Below are 19223 nucleotides of genomic sequence, written 5' to 3' on the forward strand. Positions count from 1 at the left end.
ACTAGCACCCCTTAATTCCTCATTTCATCCCAGTCCCTCAGCAACCACTTATCAACTTTCTATCTCTTGATTTGCCTTTTCTTAAAATTTTATATAAATGAAATCATTCAATATGTGGTTGTTTGTGACTAGCTTCTTTCATTAGTGAACAATTTTTCAAGGTTCATTCTTGTAGAATGTATCAATATTTTATTTCTCTTTTTTTTTTTTTTTTTTTTTTGAATAACATTCCATTATATGGATATACCAAAGCTGATGGACTTTTGGGTTCTTTCTACTTTATAGCTGTTACGAAAAATGCTGCTATGAACACTCACATACAAGTTTTTATGTGGACATATGTTTTCATTTCCCTTGGGTTTATTATACCTTTGTGACAAATTACTGGGTCATTTGATAACTATGTTTGGCCTTTAGAGGAATTGCCAGACTGTTTTCCATCATATCTGCACCATTTTACATTCTCACCAGCAGTGTATGGGTGTTTCAGTTTTTCTGCATCTTTATCACCAATACTTGCTATTATCTGTTGCTATATCAGAATTGTGAATGAAACTGAGATTGAAATATAGTAGCAAATATTCTCTGTCTCTTACTCTGTCTCTCTCTCTTTGACTGTCTGCTTCCTCTCTCTCTCTCTCTCTCTCTCTCTCTCTCTCTCTCTCTCTTTGTTGTCACTATGACATTGTGTCATATGTCATAGAGAGAGAGAGAGAAAGAGAGAGAGATACAGTAAATATAAAGGCATTTCTGATGAAAACAGCTTGAGAAAGTTCCAAAAGCAAGAGAAATTTAGGACATGCTCAGGGACTAGTAACCACGAGAGAGAATAGCCTCAAACGATAGTTAGGATGGGCCTATAAAAGACTTGAAGTTGAAGAATTACAATTCCCAAAATTCATGAACTGGTTGTATCAGAATCACCTAGGGACCTAGGAGAAAAGACAAATTGCAGTCTCATCTCTGAAAATTTTGTTTCCATCAATTGCAGAGGTAGAGAAAAGAGCAAGAATCTTGGTTCATAAACCTCTCCATGCAATTCTGATAACAGCCAGATCCAGCTAACTCTCACACAACAAGGAAAGAAAAATATTTTATCATGGCAATAACATTTTTTGGAAAAATCATTCTAGAAGTAATATGAAGGATTATAACAAAGCCAAGAAATACCTTTAGTATGCACTGGGCAAAGATTAAAGCTCTGAATTCTTACTCTAACTTAGCAATATTAATATTCATATACAAACATTCTGTGCTCAAAGTCTTCACTTTTATTACTAAACAAAAATTTTGCATGAATCCTCACACCTATCTTCAAAAAAAAAAACTTAACAGCTTCTATAATATGTTTGTGGTATTTATGTCTTAGAATTCTGGAAAGACTAGGGTAATTGTTCACTGAGGTGGTCTCTCTTGCCAACCAGATTATTCTCATGGGCATTTGATTTTCCAGCTTCCCTTTGCCACATGATAACAAGCAAATCTATTCCATAGACTTATCAGGAATATTTGAAATAAGCTTTATATATAAATATGGATTCGTGAGGAACATTTGAAGACTGACAGATTGATACACTCATTAAATAATATTGAGCATCCATGTTTTTCAACTATGGATAATGGATTTACATAGCTACAAACACAATCCCTCCAGCTACCTGTTCAATGGCATTTATTCACAAAACAAATGGCAGGGGTACAAGTATAATCTGTGGCCCTGGCACAACTGTACACAGAAAGCTATCTGGCTCACATTTCAAGCTCTTTTGTTGAATTTGCAATTGCAGTAACTAAACAGGAGACTTGCAGGTGGGTCTGCTGGGGCCCCGAAAGCCTTTCTTACAGACGGTTCTGGGCGGTAACTATGACTCAGTGATCACAAACTGAACTTGTTAGCATAAAATACTGGATAACATAGAGGCATAATCTTAAGTATAAGCTGTTTCCTCAAACTGAAGGGCTTTAACTGTTTTAACTGGAAAAAAGTACATTAAAATTGCTTATTCTAGAGAACAATGTTCATAATTTAACCCTATGTACACAGTGTAACTACATATTCACTCTACCTCAAACTCCTGAAACATACAGCCTTTTGTCCAAATAGACTGAATCATGGCATTAACCCAGGACTAAAAAGTCAATCGATACTGGTTTGAAGTAATTCCCTTTATATACAATTCACTCCCCCTGCAAACAAGTTAATGTGGGCCTCACCTTCTGTTCATTTTCAAATGCTCATTCCTCAACCTCAGGCCCTTGTTTGCAAGGTTAAATGAAACAGAGAATGGTTAAAAAACAAACATTTGATGAACAACATGGTGAGCCCAGAGAGGCAGTTATTACTGCCTTCATTAAAAACTCTAGCTTACTGGCATATAATTAAGATTTATAATCTAAATTCAACCTCCTCCATCTTAATAAAACTACTATAGCCAGCCAGCATCCACTAGTCTAGTATTCAGAGTTGTCTTCTACTGGCCAGAACGTTTCTTAAAGTGTTTTCTCAGTACAGAGTAGTGGGAAAATACTGGATGTGAAGGCAAATAAGTTCTTTATCTTGACAACTGGAATAATATCAACTGTCTTACCTAATTCCCAGGCTCACTGTTAAGACAGAGGGAGATGTTTGCTACAGTATAGTACAATGGTATAGAGTGTATTACAAATGTAACTATTTAAATTATAATCACCATGGCCTAAGTATTAGATCATGAAGGAATCTTATTCAGTTAAAAGACACTTTTAATACATTTTCCTTTATTTAAAAATTGATTTGAGAATAAGTATCTCTTAACTATAGGAAAGTGTTCTTTCCCTTGAAAATGTGATTAGCATTTTCTTCCATAAAGAGAGACAAAATAGTGGCATCAAGTTCCTGTTTAGAAATCTCTGCCATATCTACCCTTTGAAAACACCTGCTGGACCATTTCACTCAGATGTAGACTACATGTTGGATTCATTTGCAAATCCAGTGAAGGAGTTCAATGAGTCCACAAAATTAGAATCCCCTAACAGATGCAGTTTTGTTTTAAAAACCAGCATAATCAATAGTTCATTTGATTGAAAATGCATACTGTGGAAATTCAATGTTATTTAAGAAACAACTAGGGGGAGGTAGAAGTAGCGAGGAGAAAGAAAAAGGAAAAAAAATTAAATCATTTCTTCAATTAAAACAGGAAAGGAAAGGAAGGGAAGGGAAGGGAAGGGAAGAGAAGGGAAGGAAAGGAAGAAAAAAGAAACAACTAATGGAATAGTAATAATTACAGCTGTTGCTATTTACTGAGCACCTATCACATGCCAGGCATTGTGAGATTTCCTGAGTATTTAAACACTCAGTATATCTTTAAATATTTAAATACTAAGATGTCTTGAATATTTAAATACTCGATCTCACTTAATCCTCACAATAACCAAAAATCATTACTTGTCCAAGGTCATAGTGCAAAGTGGGATTTGAACCCAAATTCCTTTTATTACAGAGCTTAAACATCTTTTCCCTTCTCTGCTGCACAGCTTTCCTCCTAGACAGAGCTGCCAGGACCCAAGCAGGACTTGGACCTGCTGTTATCCCCTAGGTCTCCCAACAGATGATGTAATCACTAAGCTAGGCTTGATCTCAAAGGAACCAAGGGTGGTTATAATTTACCAAACCCACAAACAGATTTAATTGAGCAAATTAGTCAATATCCAGAGAGTTGAGGTAACTACAAAGCTAAAATGAAGAGTACCTATTATAAAAATTCAAATAATTTTTAAAAACACGAGCGATATTAAATGCCGAGCATTATTTAAGGAACTGAAGAACAGACTGAATGAAAGATTTTATTAAAATCTTCAACAGAGAAAATATAAATAACATTTATTCCTTGTGTGCCAAAAAAAAAAAAAAAAAGCTGCCTGTGTATACAGAACAGAACACAGCAGGCCTCAAATATTAACTGAATCAATTCATAGCAGGAAAATTGATTACTCCGAATATTTTTTCTGGTTCTCTCATGTGTGTACATTTCTCTCATAGTTAAATTGCTGGGCTTTAGAGCCTGCATATCTTTGACTTTCTAGGTAATGCCAAATTATTTTCCAAAGTACCCAGAACAATTTATATACCTACCAGCCAGGTATGAATGTTCCTATTACTCAACAGCTTCTGAATTTGGTATTGCCAACCTTCCTTTAGGTATATAGTAAAATGGCACTGTGGATGTAATGTGCATTTCCATGATTATTAACAAGATTGAACACCTTTTCATGTGTTTATTAGACATTTGGATTTCTCCTTTTCTGAAGTGCCTGTTCAAGACTTGCTCACTATTCTATTAGTGCAGGTAACATCTTACTCAAGTAACCCTTCTTATAAATATATTCAACAATATTAACTTCTAAAAGCTTTATTATTTTGTTTTTCATCTGCCATGCCTTCCGGGTCATAAATCAAATGTTTGAATATGTGTGAGACTGTTTCTGGACTCTTTAAGGTGTTATTGACCTATCGGTCTATCCCAGTGCTAATAGTACAGTCTTAATTATTATAGTTCTTCTTGATATATATTCAAGAAGTTTCTCTAATTTCTTTTTTTTTTAAGAGTGTCTTGCCTTTTATTGGGCCTTGACAAAAATTTTAGTATCAGCTTGTCTAGTTTTTTAAAATTTGCTGGAATTACATTAAATCTATAAGTCAGTTTCAAAGAATTGACACCTTACAATACTGAATCTTCCAACCCTTCAACAGTGTGTCTCTCCATTTATTTAGGTTTTAATAAAAGTCAGTCAATAAAGTCTTAGAATTTTTTCTGTAAAGGTCTTATACATATTTTGTTAGACTAAAATACATCTCCTATAGCTTACAACTGTTGAAAACCATGAATCTGAAAAAAGATACGAATTTTTAAATAATGTTTAAAAAGAATATTTTTGATGAGATACCTAGCTTGGGGCAAGTATGTATAAATATGAATATAAACTTTCTTAAAAATGTAAAATGAAACAAAGTTCATAAAAGCACAATAATTGCAACATAATTTAGTTTTTATTCTAGAGTTACTATTTTGTAGTTGTGTCATATGTCATTTCAATAGGTTTAACATACTTAGGAAAACCTGCAGTCACATAAACAAGTGTCCTAAACATCTATTGGTTGTAGGTCCCTATATTTATCAAATTATGAAGTACATAAAATCCAGAGTATAGGGTTAACTCAGAACACAGCCCCTCCATGTACTCAGAAGACTGACAGCTGCCCAGCCAGCAGCTGAAGAAGACAGTACACAAAGAGCTTTCGGCATTGCCTACTCCCAAGGACATTTCCTGCTGCTTCCATGGATGTTATCTGCTCCTGTAACCAAGCAGCATATCTTGCAACCATCGTCTGAGAAGGCGGCTGCTCCCCCAATGAGATAACCCCTACCTTTGCTTGTGGGAATAAAGAACTGTGCTTGTTCTTGATCAGCAGCTTTATTCCTGCAGCTTCGACCAGCCGCTGCTGAAGCTTCCCTGCCTAGTGAGTAATAAATAGTATTTCTCACCATTCCTATCCTTCTTGTGGTTCTTCTGGAATATCCAAACCCAGGTGCAAGTTTCAGGACTGGGGCACCTGCATTACAATTGGCATAGTCAGCATGGTATTCCACGCTGGTTGAGTCAACCTAGGGTGAGGGGGAGAACATGCCTGGTGGAGATCTGCTGGGGGGAATCCCGGGGTGGGCCTCTGGGTCCATGTTGTTTGAGGTGGCAAGCCTTTTAGATTCTTGGGACTCACCAAGGGAATAGGGGGACACCCCCAACACACCTGTGGGCCTCTTATAGGTTTAACTGAAAGTAGGGGAACTGTGTTCTTTAAACAAGGAGAAAGTTCTTCAGGCTGCAGCAGCCACAGTGGGCTGGCCCCTACCGCAGGCGCTGCGTGAGGCTACTGCTAAACAGTTGAAGGCTGAGGAAAGGGTGAAGAAAGTGGAAGAGGAAGTAAGGTTAGAAAGAGACCTGAGAGTCACGTAGGCCAATAGCAAGGCCAATAGTGAACAACTGCAGGACCTAGCCTGCTGCTTTGCCAAGGTTCAGGGGCAAAAGCTAACAAGAGCTTGGGTACAGGCAGTAATTGCGCAGTCTGAATGGAACCCCAGTAAGTGGGATCCCACAGCAGAAAGTGAGTCTGAGTCAAATGAGGAAGTAGAGGTATCCCCACCAGAGGAAGCCACATGTGTGTCTCGGGCCCGCCCAATAATAAAATAGTTCAGAAACTAAAGACTCAACAAGAACGCCCTGAGGGGCAAGAGCCAAGAAACCCGCCTCCTATCCTTAAACATCTACACACCTCTGACTGGCTATATACACCGGCGGAGTTGGTAGAACTGGCCGCCAAGTTCCACCAGAAAGGATCAGAGTCCATCACGGGGTGGCTACTTCACTTCTGGGACACCAATGTGGACCGCATAATACTGTCTGGGGATGAACCGACCCAGATGGCCTCTGTCACCACCCTCTCTTCTTTGTGCCAATGTATACATGAGGAAATCCAATATGCAGAAAATGCGTTGTTGCTGAATTGGCTCATGGCAGGTTGCTGCGCAGCTTGGCCAAATGAAAGCAATTTGCCAATGGCCCAGTCTTGCTAGATGTCCACGTCGGAACTGCAGGTGTTCCTTAAGGAGATGGGAATGCAGCAAGTTATTTACATCAAACCATTTGAGGGCCCCGATGCGGTGCCATTTCCTGCAGGTATGCAGGACCGCATCATTGAGTTGGCCCTGCCAACTGGATGGGTACTTTGGTGCCCATCTTGTCCACCCTAGTGGGGAAGGAAGTTCAGGTCACAGCACAGGCTGTTGCCCATTTGGTGGAAGTTGAACTGGCCAGGCAGAAAGAGGCGGCCCGACGGGTCCAGGGGAAAGAGAGTCAACTGTGGGTGTGTAGGCAGAAAGTAAAGTAAAGGTGACCAGAGGCAACTATGGACAGATTTGATAACAGACAGGGTCAACCCAAAAGAGATTGATAAGCAACCCACTACAGTACTGGTAGCCCTGCAGCAGCAGCTTAAACCAGAACAGAAATTCCAACCCCTGCTCGATAGGCGGGCAGCTATCCGCACCTTGGAATGGACCTCACATGGAATGGTTTCTCAACCCTCCGCTCCTTGCCTGGATGACTTTTTGCAGGACCAGGACATGTCCAACATATTCACCCAGACAGCCAAGATCAATTCGCCTTTACCTGGGAAGGACAACAATGGACTTTAACTGTCCTATCAATGTGGTATCTCCATAGCCCCACTATTTGCCACGGTTTTGTGGCTAAGGATTTGACTGGCTGGGCTAAACACTCCACCATACAATTGTACCATTATATTGATAATGTCATGCTAACCTTTAACTCTTTCAGACTTACAAGCTGTATGCTGCCCCCGTCTTTTCCCAGCCTCTGTTTTAACACTGTCAAGGGCAGATGAAATACTCCTAGAGGTTACAAAATATATTCACAAATTTGCTAATCTAAAATATGTCAACTAATTACTTTCTAACTGCCATTAGATACGGAGGTTTCTAAGAGTTAAGAATTCGTATTACGATTGAAAAAGAAATGTATGTGTTTAGTAACAGAAGGTATAAGGTATAAAGATTTATTTTAAAGGAGATTAAAGGAAAGAGTTTGTCCTAAAGTTGGTTATTTCTAAACAAGTAAGACGAGGCAAACTGACAGGATGGAGAAAGTTGCAGCTCTGTGAAGATAAATCTTAAAAGAGGAAATTTTATTTACGGTTAAGCTAAACAAGATTGGAAATAAACTTAAATGTCAAAAGCAAGCTAATACAATATCAAAGTTTTCTCTCTGCTAAGACAGAATTTCTGGGACTATTGGTCTGTTACTGATATTATGGAAACGCTTTCTGCCTGAAGAAAACAAAGATTCTGTGTTTTATCAGAATAATTGTCCATGTTTTATATTGTTTTAATTAGGCCCTTGGCTACTTAAGGAAATTGAATCTCCACAATAGTAGGAACTAAATTTTGCTAATAATTATGCAGAATTGGAATGTTTCTTTCCCTCCCTACTTACCCCTCCGGAATCCAAAACTTTGAATGAGTAAGTATTCTTATTTTCATGGCAATGTGATTATTCACATAAGTTCAGTAAGAATCTGTTCTCTTTGTAACAGGACATGATGGAAACTAGTTTTTATCACCAAGCTTTTGACTAGAATATCATATTTGAGAGGAATGCAGAGATCAGATATGACCGAACAACTTTAAGGAATTAAGATTGACTTACGGAAGCCAATAAAGCCTTTGCCTTTTAGGTTTTATTTTCTACTTGTAAGTTGGACTGGGTCCTGAATTCTTTTAATTTCCTCCAACATCTGTCTGTGGCTCTTTGAACATGTTTTTTGATTTGTAATTTTTCTCCCTTTAACTAGGAATTCATGAAAACTATAACTGCTTTTTGCAAGCCATGCAAGCTAACGATGGACAACTTGATATAAAATTTGAGAGATTGCCACAGTGGCTCATGTTTGAACAATCTTGATAACTGGTACTGTTTGGGCCAAAGAGTTTGCCTTGGTGTCTGAGGACAGCATCAATGACGTTTCAAGTTGCAGGAAATGCTTCCAGCCTTATATCCAGAAACCTTTACTGATAGCCTTACAAACTCAGAAGCTGGTTTATAATTTGCTCTGATTATTAACCTTTGTTTTTCTCTTGTTTTCATAGACATAGGAGGTATCTACACAATGGCTAATACAACCTGCTAAACCTACAGTAATACCTCTGGGGAAGGTGAGACTCAAATAAATAGAATCATGCAGAAGGCTACTTTGTATTCATAGTAAACCAAAAACTAACATATATTCAATTGAATGTAGGAGTTTCATTCCTCTAACCCCCAAACTCCACCTCTTTTTAGGTTGTAGCCACTCTTCCCTCAAGACTGAAGAATGATCAAGAGACTGCGGGGAGGAGGGGGTTGTAACAAGAATTGTAGCCTCATGTGTTGCAGCACTAGGAACAAAACCCTTAACCATTTGGTGGCCCTCCTTGAGCTCTTGGGGCTGTTAACCGGTAACAGGACTGCTTAGTTTATGTGTACTGTTAGTGTTAGGATGTAGTCATTATTATATTTGTGACATATGGATGCAATACGCAAATGCTCTAACCACCCAGGAACTCCCTGTAGAAAGAACTGACGTGAAGAATGTGAGGTGGAGGAGCTATGTCAGGGTGCAGTGTAGGGTTAACTCAGAACATAGCCCCTCCACATACTCAGAAGACTGATAGCTGCCCAGCAAGCAACCAAAGAAGGTAGTCCACAAAGAGCTTACAGCAATGCCTACTCACATGGATGTTATCTGTTCCTGTAACCAAGTAGCACATCTTGCTCCCATCCGAGAAGGTGGCTGCTCCCCTAATGAAATAACCCTCCCTCTGCTTGTAGACATAAAAAACTGATTGCTCTTGGTCAACAGCTTTATTCCTGCAGCTTCCACCAGCTGCTACTGAAGCTTCCCTGCCTTGTGAGTAATAAACAGCATTTCTGCATTACACGGAGTAATCTGAATACATCAACTTCAAGAGAAAAAGAATAAAAAAGGAAGATAAATAAATAATGAGAAAGAGACTGAAATCTTATTTACATACCATTGCTTGGGGTTGAGAAATCAGACACTTTGCTCCTAGTCTTAGCTCCCATCTCTCACATAATTCACTAAATTTCTATCTCCTTTTTCTCTTTTGTAGTTACAACATTGTTCTGTCAATGACACACATTAAGAATTAAACAAACAGGTGCCTTAAAAAGGACACTTAAAAAGTTAGTCAAAAACAAAGTAATAATTAAAGGAGTTATAGCTATGCCACTATTAGAAAGGCATTATGAGGTTGCCTGTAATCACGGTTTGTAGCAAGACTGAAAATAACCCCCAATAGGTTGGCCTCCAAATCTTCAAGCAATGTTAAGAAAATGGTAGGATGTGCCTACAAAACTAAAATTTTTGAAAAGGGAGAAAAACTTCAGAAATCACTTTGACTGTCTTAATTATATTCACTCCTTTATTCTTCCAAATACTTTAGAATATAGTAAGTATAACGCATTCTTATACTGCATTCTATATGAAGGGGCTAAACACAACACAACACAACACAAATTAAGCACTCAATAAATGTTACTATTATTATAAAGCAGTACAAAAATCCTGTGGGTCATTCACAGACAAAAGGGATCACTTTCAAGTAAGATGGTCAACAGGGCCTCCCAAAAGGAATGTGTCCTTTCAACTTGCTCTGGGGTTGGCATACTACAGTCCACAGGCTGCCCAACACATGCTTTTGTATGGCTGTGAGCTAAGAATGGCTTTTACATTTTAAAATGGTTGAAAAGGCTCAAAAAAGGATATTCTTGACACATGAAAGTTATATTACCCCAAGTCTCAGGGTCCATAAATGAAGTTTAATCAGAACATAGTCATGCTTTCACACCACAGAGGAAGGGGAGAGTATTTGTGATGTGGGTCATGTGGCCAGCAAAGCCACAAATGTTTACTCCCCGGTTCATTACCAAAAAAGTTTACCAACCGCTGCTCTAGAAGGATAGATGGGATTTTGGTGGGCAGAACTGGGCCCTGCCGAGAGAAACAAACATTCTAGTTGAGAAATGAAGGAGAAAAACGTGAATGAACAACCCAGAATATTGTAGAGACATTAGGAAGACCAGTTTGGCTGAAGCAAAGTGTCCAAAATCAGTGAACAGTTATTGAGCCACTGATTGCTATGTGCTTTGTTATTGAGCCATTTATACTATTGCAGTAAGTGCTAACAAGCATTCTCCTATCGAGTCTATGAGATTGGTACTATTATTATCCCCATTCATAATTAAGAAACTAGTTAAACTATTTGATTTAAAGAAACTAAGCCAGTCAATAGAACTGAACTGTAATCTAGGTTCTTTTGCCCCCGGAACCCATGTAGTTAAATGCTACATCAAACCTCCAAACAGGGCAGTAAAAGGAAAGACATCTACAAAGGCCAGTTAGGGCAAAACTGTCCATGTTTTCAAACATAAGTGTAAAGAATATGATTGTTATCTGTAAAGTATAATTCTTTTACTGTTTATAGAACAGGTGTCTCACAAACTGGTCCAAAATGTTCTACACTTAAAATTGAACTATTATGGCCTTTTCTGAAATTACGGGAAAAAAGAAATGTGAGCTCTATTTTCTCTACTTCAAGTTTCTCCCAGAAATCTTTCTTAAATATTTGAAAAATGGTACACTATAAAAATCAATGAATAAGTAGCTGACCAAGTTTGGAGAAATTCAGCTGCTTATGCTTAGCTCAACCTTTTAAAAACGGATTATGTGCTCAATAGATGTCATTTTATTAAGTTCAAATGATCAATTCAATATATTAACTCAATAACAGTTAATCATCTGGAAGTGGTTTTAAGATTTAAGATTAAGGTGCTCTTCAAAAGAATAATAATGCTTCTGTGAGAGATAACATAAACTCTAAAAAAATCAGATACATCTACATATTAGCAGTATCTATTAGTTGAAACTAAAGGAACAAAAAGATAAACACATTGTATGACTTAGTGCTACTTCAGAACACCTACTCCACAAACTAAGGCTGCACTTCAATGGAAACGTCAGGCAAACCACATGTGCAAGCCACATAATTTTAAATATTCTAGTAGCCACACTTTTTATAAGTAAAAACAGGTGAAATTAATTGTAATATTTTATTTAACCTAGTATATGCAAGATATTTCAACACGTAATCAACATTTTAGAAAGTGAAATACTCTGCATTGGTCATACTAAATCTCAAAATCTGGCATGTATTTCACATTTACAGCACTAGCCATATTTTAAGTGCTCCATAGAGCACATTGGATCGCACAAATCTAAGAGACAGCCCTTCTAAAGATCACAACAGCAAAGAGGCTGTGGATTGCAACCAGAGTTGGACCTTGAAAGGGAAAGACTTGGCTAAAGAAAGGGAGTATTTAGCTCCAATATTCTGTTGAAATAGTTCAATTAAGAAATGAATAACAAACAAAAACAGATTATCTTAGACAGTAACCTTTCAGCAATCTGTATGTCCAGGATTCTTAAAGTATTGCATGGTATTGACTTTCATGTATTGCATATATTGGTTTCAACACGTTTTAACTAGTCTTGCTATAATTGAGACTTGGGATTATCCATAAACTCCTTCCTCCCTCTCCATTACCTCACTCTCCTAATTCTCTAAACTATTTCGAATTTATCCCAAAAAACCTACTTCCAAGTAATTTCCAAAACCTGAACAAATTTAAAATCTACACAGGTATGGGCAATGAGAAGCACTGAAGGATTTTGAAAACAGAATGGAAATAATGTTTCAGTACAGTATCAATGTCACAGAAGGAGCTGTAAGAAATAAACAGAAAAGGCACCAGTTAAAGAATATTCCACATAAATCTTGAATTAGGGTTATTTCATTGATGGGAAAAGGGGGGAGGCCAGAGGCCAGTTACCCTTTATCAGCGATTCAACTAAATCATGTAAACAGTACACCAGAAGAGAGGAAGGTTTCAATAGAGAATGAACAAAATAATAAAGTCAGAAAAAGCTTCCCCCTCACCTTCCTGCCCCTACCCAATACCCCAGGAAAATTCAAGCAGAACCATTATGCAAAGATTTGGTTGTAGTAAACACTTGCTTTTTCTTAACTCACTGGCTCCTTCTAGACACCAGACCAAATTCTCATTTGCTAATATATTAAAGTACCTATCATAAATTTAAACCGTAGTCAATAAATTCTGCTTGTGAAAAAACAAATTGCTAGACAGGGTGTGTCTATATTCTTTGGAAAGGAGGTGGAGTGGTGGAAGACTGTATTTTAGTGGTAAGAAGGTCAAAGTACACCAGCCTTTAATTTTAAAACAAACTGTGACTAAACAATTCAAACATTGCAGTGACAGGATGTTTAATAGTTTACTATTTTTACCAAATGAAATTATGTAGTTACCATGTGCACCAGTGTTTAAAATATAAAATTATTAAGGAAATCAAAATTACAGCTCGACATTTCTCAATTCTTTAATTCTTGTTACTCAGAAACCTATTACATTAAATTATGCTTTTAAACAGTAAAATAAGTCAAGTATTTTCATTCTTTTAATTCAGAGGATCTCATGATGCTCCCTTCAAGTAATGGGGAAAAGTACTGAAAGTGGCAAATTATCGGTGAAATCATTAAGTACCTATCTATATTAAAAAAAAAAAAATACAAAAACCACGTATCATGATGCCAAGTTTGTAAAAATGTTTTACACACACATACTTAAAAGATTTGAATCACACCAGATATTGGCAGATACTCTTTAGAAATCGTACTTTAGGTAAGTTCTTTTTTATATATATGGTTTCTATATTTTGTTTTCTATATTGATCATGTATTATTTTTAAAAGTGGAAGAAAAAATGTTTAGACAACTGTAAACTGAAACGGTGCCAATCAATTTAGGAATATATTGGATTGACAAACTATTCCTTATACCAGCATAATCTCTAAGTAAAGCATTCAGGGCCCCTGAAGACATGGACTTTGCCTTACCTGTAATACATACTCAATTACATTCACATGTACAATACGTATACAATGTACACATTAATATGTAGTGGAGAATGCTACATGACATTAAACTAAAAATGGCTTACTTAGAAAAACGAAGAGCAGTTCAGTACTCTTGAAAAACTAACAGCAGAGCTAAGAGTAGATGTTCAAAGAATAAGAGTCGCCGTGGAGAAAACGTCTTGGTCCAAAATTTTAAAATGTAAATCTACTACTAAACTGTTCACTTTAAAATGGTTCGTATTATGTCCATTTCATCTCAATTTATTAAAAGTAAACCTATAAGTTACTATCTCTGTATACTAGATGGAATCAACGCTGCTTTAAACTCGGCTTTGCCCCTCAACCAAATCTTAGTTTTTGTTCTCTCAAAGCTAAAGCAACATACAAATAGTTCATCAACGTAGAAGCTACTGCGGTGCGGGAGGAAGGGGGCGCGGATAGGAGAGTATCAAAAAGCACACAACACACCTTCCTGCCTTCAAAGAGCTCACAGCAAAAGGTGAAGTGATAACCAAGGAACGGGTCAGAAAATGAGGCCACGAAACAGTTCCAAGTAATTTTGTTTTTAATGAAGTACTATCAAGTTTAAAGAACTTTGGCGGGTGATGAGCCGGGAAAGATTTGAACAAGCGAAGGCGAATTAAACACAGGGCTGAGCTGGGTGAGACTCATTACACATTTAATCCTCTATGACAGCACCCCAGCCGGCCCTCCTTGTGCTTAAGCACACAAATATTGACTGAAAACTGACTGAAATCCAACAAATCCGCCAAGCCAGGATAAACGCGTACGCACAGAAAATTTAATAGCGCTGCGTTCACTTTACTCAGGAGACATAGTCCTAAAAGCTGGCTACAGACTAACAAATGCTTAATGAAAGCTGATGATCGGCTGGAAACTATAACACCAGCAACCAGCTCCCCAAAGGCCTCTGACTCCCGCCTTTGCGCTCGACACGAGAGAAGGTTGACCTCGGCCTCCGCCCAGCCCACCCTGGGCCGCTATTTAACGAAACCGACCCCAACATGCTGTCCCCACGCCCCTCCAAGCGAGGCCTCTCCGGGTCCCGGTGACGCCCACTAGTAAATATGGGACGGGGGCAGGCAATCGATGGCAGGTGGCGGGGCGGCCTCACAAGACAAAGCAGGGAGCCCATGCCGATGGAGCCCTCCATGGCGCGGGCGCGATGCCCGCCCGGCCCTGCGGCCGGAGCTGCGCCACCCCCGGGCCCCGGCAGCCAGCGACCGCCAGCCGAACCCCGAGCGCCCGCCCAACCGCCGCCGCAGGAGCGCGCCGGGCGCCCAACTGCGGTCCCGGCCCAACCAACGCGGGCAGGGGAGGAGAGGTGCGCGCAGCCGGCTGAGCGTGCGAGCCACTCCGGGGTCGCAAGGGGGGAGGCTGCGCGCGGGGAAGGCAGAGGCGAAGTGGTGCCGAGGCCATCGCGGAATGCAGCGCCAGGAGGGACTCCTCTAGGGGATTTTGCCCCTTTCCCCTTAGAAGGTGCAGATGGTTTGACCCCCCACCCCGAGTGAGGTGCCGCGTCCCAGCCCCGGCTGGACTGTACCATCGGGCGGTGCCGCCGGGATTTCTCCCCCCCACCACCACCATCAATTCCCCCGGGTCCGCGGTCGGTTGGCCCCGGCCGGGCTCTGAGACGCGGAAAGAGCTTGGCGCCATTTTGGGTGGGACTAAGCAAAGACGAAACACCCTCCCAGCCGATGGGGTACTCTGGACGCTGGCTTATCCGGTTCCCTTAATCCTTTAGGTACTTACACGACGTTGGGTGAGGGGAGCTGGAAGATCAGCGGGTCCCCGATCCTCTCTCCCTAGGGGTGATGGAAATCAAACCCCCCCCGCCACCTCCAGGTGGTTCTTCCCGCCGCAGAGTGGGAGCTGCATAAAAGGCGGGGCATATTAGCATAATCTGCCTGGCAACCTGATCTCCGGCTTTATGTGATTGGTTGAACTCTGTAAACCCCATGCCCTGCCTAGAAACGAGAAACGCTGGGGCAAACTGACAGGCCCAGATTTAAGACTCATGACGAAGATCCTGAGACGCTTATTCAGCCGGCAAAGAAGGCAAAAGGAGATTCACACAATGGCCCAATGGCTGAAGGCCTCTTTATTTCCTGCTCTGCTGTTCCTTTAGAATCCAATCAAAGAGCGAGTCTCGGGCAGCACTCGCTTGCGTTCGTACTCTAAGCCAATCAGAAAAGCCGACTCTTCAGACTCAGAGTCCACCGGGCTCTAATGGACCCGCGGGCGTGGGGGCGGGAGAAACGTCTAGTCTGCGAGTCCCAGGTGGACTGGTTGGCCTGCTGGACCGGTTTCCGAGCCAGGCCCCACCCACCCTAGCGCCGCGTGTTCCTAAGCGGCCTTCCTGCCGATCGCACCGCTGAACCGGTGTTCTACGTGGAAACCTACTCCTGGCCTCGGGCCTAAGTGTCCTCGGGGTGTGACCCTAGATCCGAGAGCTCCTTGGGGCTGAGGGCGCTTCCTTTAACCTCTGACCCGCCGATCTGTATGCAGTCCCTTCCAAACCCTGCACTCACTGCATCTCTCCTTTCCCTTAACATTCTGAAAAAGGAAATGATTTTTCGGAAACATGAAGTGTTATTCAACACTGGCTAACCCGTGAGTTAACGCTTTTCTTAACCTCAGGCTTCCACATCCTATCATTCATTAAAATTGCTTTCTCAGAAGGCAGCCGACTGCATAGACGTAAGCTTAAGCTTTGGAGCAAGACACCCAGCTCTAGTTACTCTTAGTACGAATGGCAGCTAGATCTAGAAGAGACCTTGAACTTTTGGACTTTCAAAGAGCAGTTTCCCATCCATGACTTCTATCTGGCTACATTATTTTGAAGCTTAAATGATATTTACCTGTAAAATAACGTAGCACACTAGAACTTAAACGAGTAGAGGTATTAATGATGATAAAACATACAAAATTGTTAAACTATGGGTAACCAAGGAAAAGAAAAATATAGAACTAACCAAAAGACTTTAAATAGGAAACACCCACGGGGGAGGGATTGTAAAATTCATTCAGTGATATCTTCCTTACTGTTTTGTTTATTTAAAATACACACACACCTGGAAACAAAGTTGGAAGAATGGGAGAACATTACGTTTTTAAAACTCCAGGTCCTTCTTAGCAACTTGATGACTAGACCATGTCTTGTTCCTCCACTGACTCTTGTGCAGGCAGCACTGGACTTAGAATAAAGGCTGTCAGTAAACACTTGTTGAATTTAATTGAAAAGAAAGCATAAAGCAGGGCCTGATGAGGCAGAGATGCTATTAACTCTTCACTCCATATATGGACACATGGAATGGGTGCCTTGGGAAAGATGGTATTGGTTAAGAGAGTCGCTCAAATGTTCCCTTTTAGTTCTATGAGTAGACAATATCAGTGGTTAGGGAGGTCCACTCTTCTGTCCCTTGGCCTCTCGAGAGAAGTTCCCCTAATTTTACATTTAACATTATTAAATCCTCTCTGATGGTTTCCCAACTGAGGTCTAATGACTAGAAATGACACCAAAGAACCCAAAATAAGTGGCTTATATTCACCTTTAAAATATTAGTGTCATGAAAGCTAAGGAAAGCTGAGGAAATGTTCCAAACTAACAAAGGCTAAAAAGACACAACTAAATGCAATGTGTTCCCTGGATTGGAATCTGGACCCAGAAAAAAAATTTTTTTTAACATATATAAAAAATGTTTGATATTTGTACTGGGTTGAATAGTGCCCTCCAAAGTCCATATCTGGAACCTGTGACTTGTTTTGGAAATAGGGTCTTTGCAAATATAATTAGTTAAACTGAAGTCATACTTGATAGGTTGGACTCTAACTCAATGGTGTTCTTATAAAAAGTAAAAAACAGAGACATAGACACACAGGGAAGAATATATAAGACAGAGACAGAGATAGAGTATAATGCATCTACGAACCAAGGAAAACCAAAAATTGCCAGCCACCTCCAAAAGCTTGAAGAGAAGAAGGATTCTTCCCTAGAGCCTTCAGAGGGAGCATTGCCCTGACATTTCTATTTCAGACATCTAACCTCTGGAAATGTGAGAAAATAAATTGTTTTAAACCATCTAGTTTGTGGTACTTTGTCATGGCAGCCATAGAAAACTAAGACAACATTATAAATCAAGTAAGACACTGTGGGTACAAGATTGTGTGTTGGGGAGGTGGATGTATCTAAATGTGGATGGCTGAGGTTATGAACATTTACGAAGCAATAATTTTGGGGGGGGGTTGACATTCAAAAGGAAAAGACTAAGGAATTGAGCTGATAAAATTTTTTATGTGATTTTATATAAAATCAGACATTGGAGTAGAAAATATAATCAGCTTTTTTTTTTTTTTAAATAATGTGAAGGCAAAAGAACTTGCTATTTGGGGGTATTTGCTTTTGTTTGTGGCCCAGACTCCGAGAAACCTTAAGTCACAAAAACTAGATATCACTTTCAATTTAAACAGCTAGAGTCACAGATGTTGAAAGAAGAATTGTAAAGGACATGTTGTCCAGAAGAAGCCTGGAAAGTTCATGAGCAGAGAGAGAAGCAACATGAAGACTGTGAATCAAGTTGTATCTTCCTTCATAAAACACAGTCAAGGAAAAAGATGGAAAATGCATGAAATTGAAAAGTACTTACAGTTAAATATTGTTTCTTTAAGAAAACATCTTTATGAATGTGACTCAGTTTGAAAATTTTGGACCATAATTTAGATTTTAATATGAGGGAACCTGTGAAAGCAAGAATTATTGTGAATATAATAAATATGTTATAGTTCATCCTATTTGTAGTAATCTCATTTAAGGGTAGTCATTGTGAGAAAAGTCTTCTCTCAGAAATATAATGTAAAGATACCTTCAAATTAATACGAGAATTAATAAGAAAAACAATAACATGTTTGGAATGGTGGAAAACCTCCAGCCAAATCAAATCTCCTTAAGCATAAAAAAAAAAAAATCATACTGGAGAAAAACTCATAAATATAATGAATGTGAAAAAACCTTTAGCCTGAAGCAATACCTCAGAGATCATAAGAAAATGCATACTAGAAAGTGTGCATTCATGCATGTGCTGAATATAGTCAATTCAAGTGTTTTTTCTTTTTTTCCCATGTGTTCTTTTGAATTGCATTCCTCATTCTACATTTAAGAATACATATAGGTAGGGAATCATATAAAAGTGATAAATATGGAAAAGTCTTCAGCTATAATAGAAAAACTTTATACTCATTATTCTAAGAAGAAATCTTATGAATGTGGGAAAGCTTCTATTCAAATTCCAAGACTCAGTAGACACCCAGGAAGACATCTGGTGGAAAACTCTGTACATATAAAGAAAGTGGGAAAGCCTTCAGTAATGAACCAGATCTCACAGAGCATGAGAAAAATCATACTGGAAGAACCCCCTGAATGTAATCAATGTAGACGTGTCTTTAGTTAGAAATAATACCTCGTTGAAGATCAAAATGTTCATACTGGAAAGAAACTCTAGAAATGTAATCGATGTGGAAAATCTTGAGCCAAAAGGAAAAACTCTCATTATTCATCAAATACAAGAGAGAAATCTTATGAATATACTAAGTATGAGAAAGC

The 19223-nt window shown here is 39.3% G+C and overlaps 1 protein-coding gene across 3 annotated transcripts in view; it reads right to left on the minus strand.

The window, feature by feature from the left end:
* PRDM10 (PR/SET domain 10) overlaps positions 1-15661 on the minus strand; it is an 82460-nt gene extending 66799 nt beyond the window's left edge. The window contains exon 1 of one of the 3 annotated variants that reach the window (XM_039878825.1): positions 15377-15661. The gene's annotated coding sequence lies outside the window, so the exon portion shown is untranslated. The remainder of the gene's footprint in view (positions 1-15376) is intronic. The other 2 variants (XM_039878821.1, XM_039878824.1) reach the window with 2 other exon arrangements.
* Between the last annotated feature and the right edge of the window lie 3562 nt (positions 15662-19223).

This window comes from Pteropus medius, unplaced genomic scaffold (assembly GCF_902729225.1).
Source record: "Pteropus medius unplaced genomic scaffold, Ma_sr-lr_union100, whole genome shotgun sequence".
Classification (NCBI taxonomy): Eukaryota; Metazoa; Chordata; class Mammalia; order Chiroptera; family Pteropodidae; genus Pteropus; species Pteropus medius.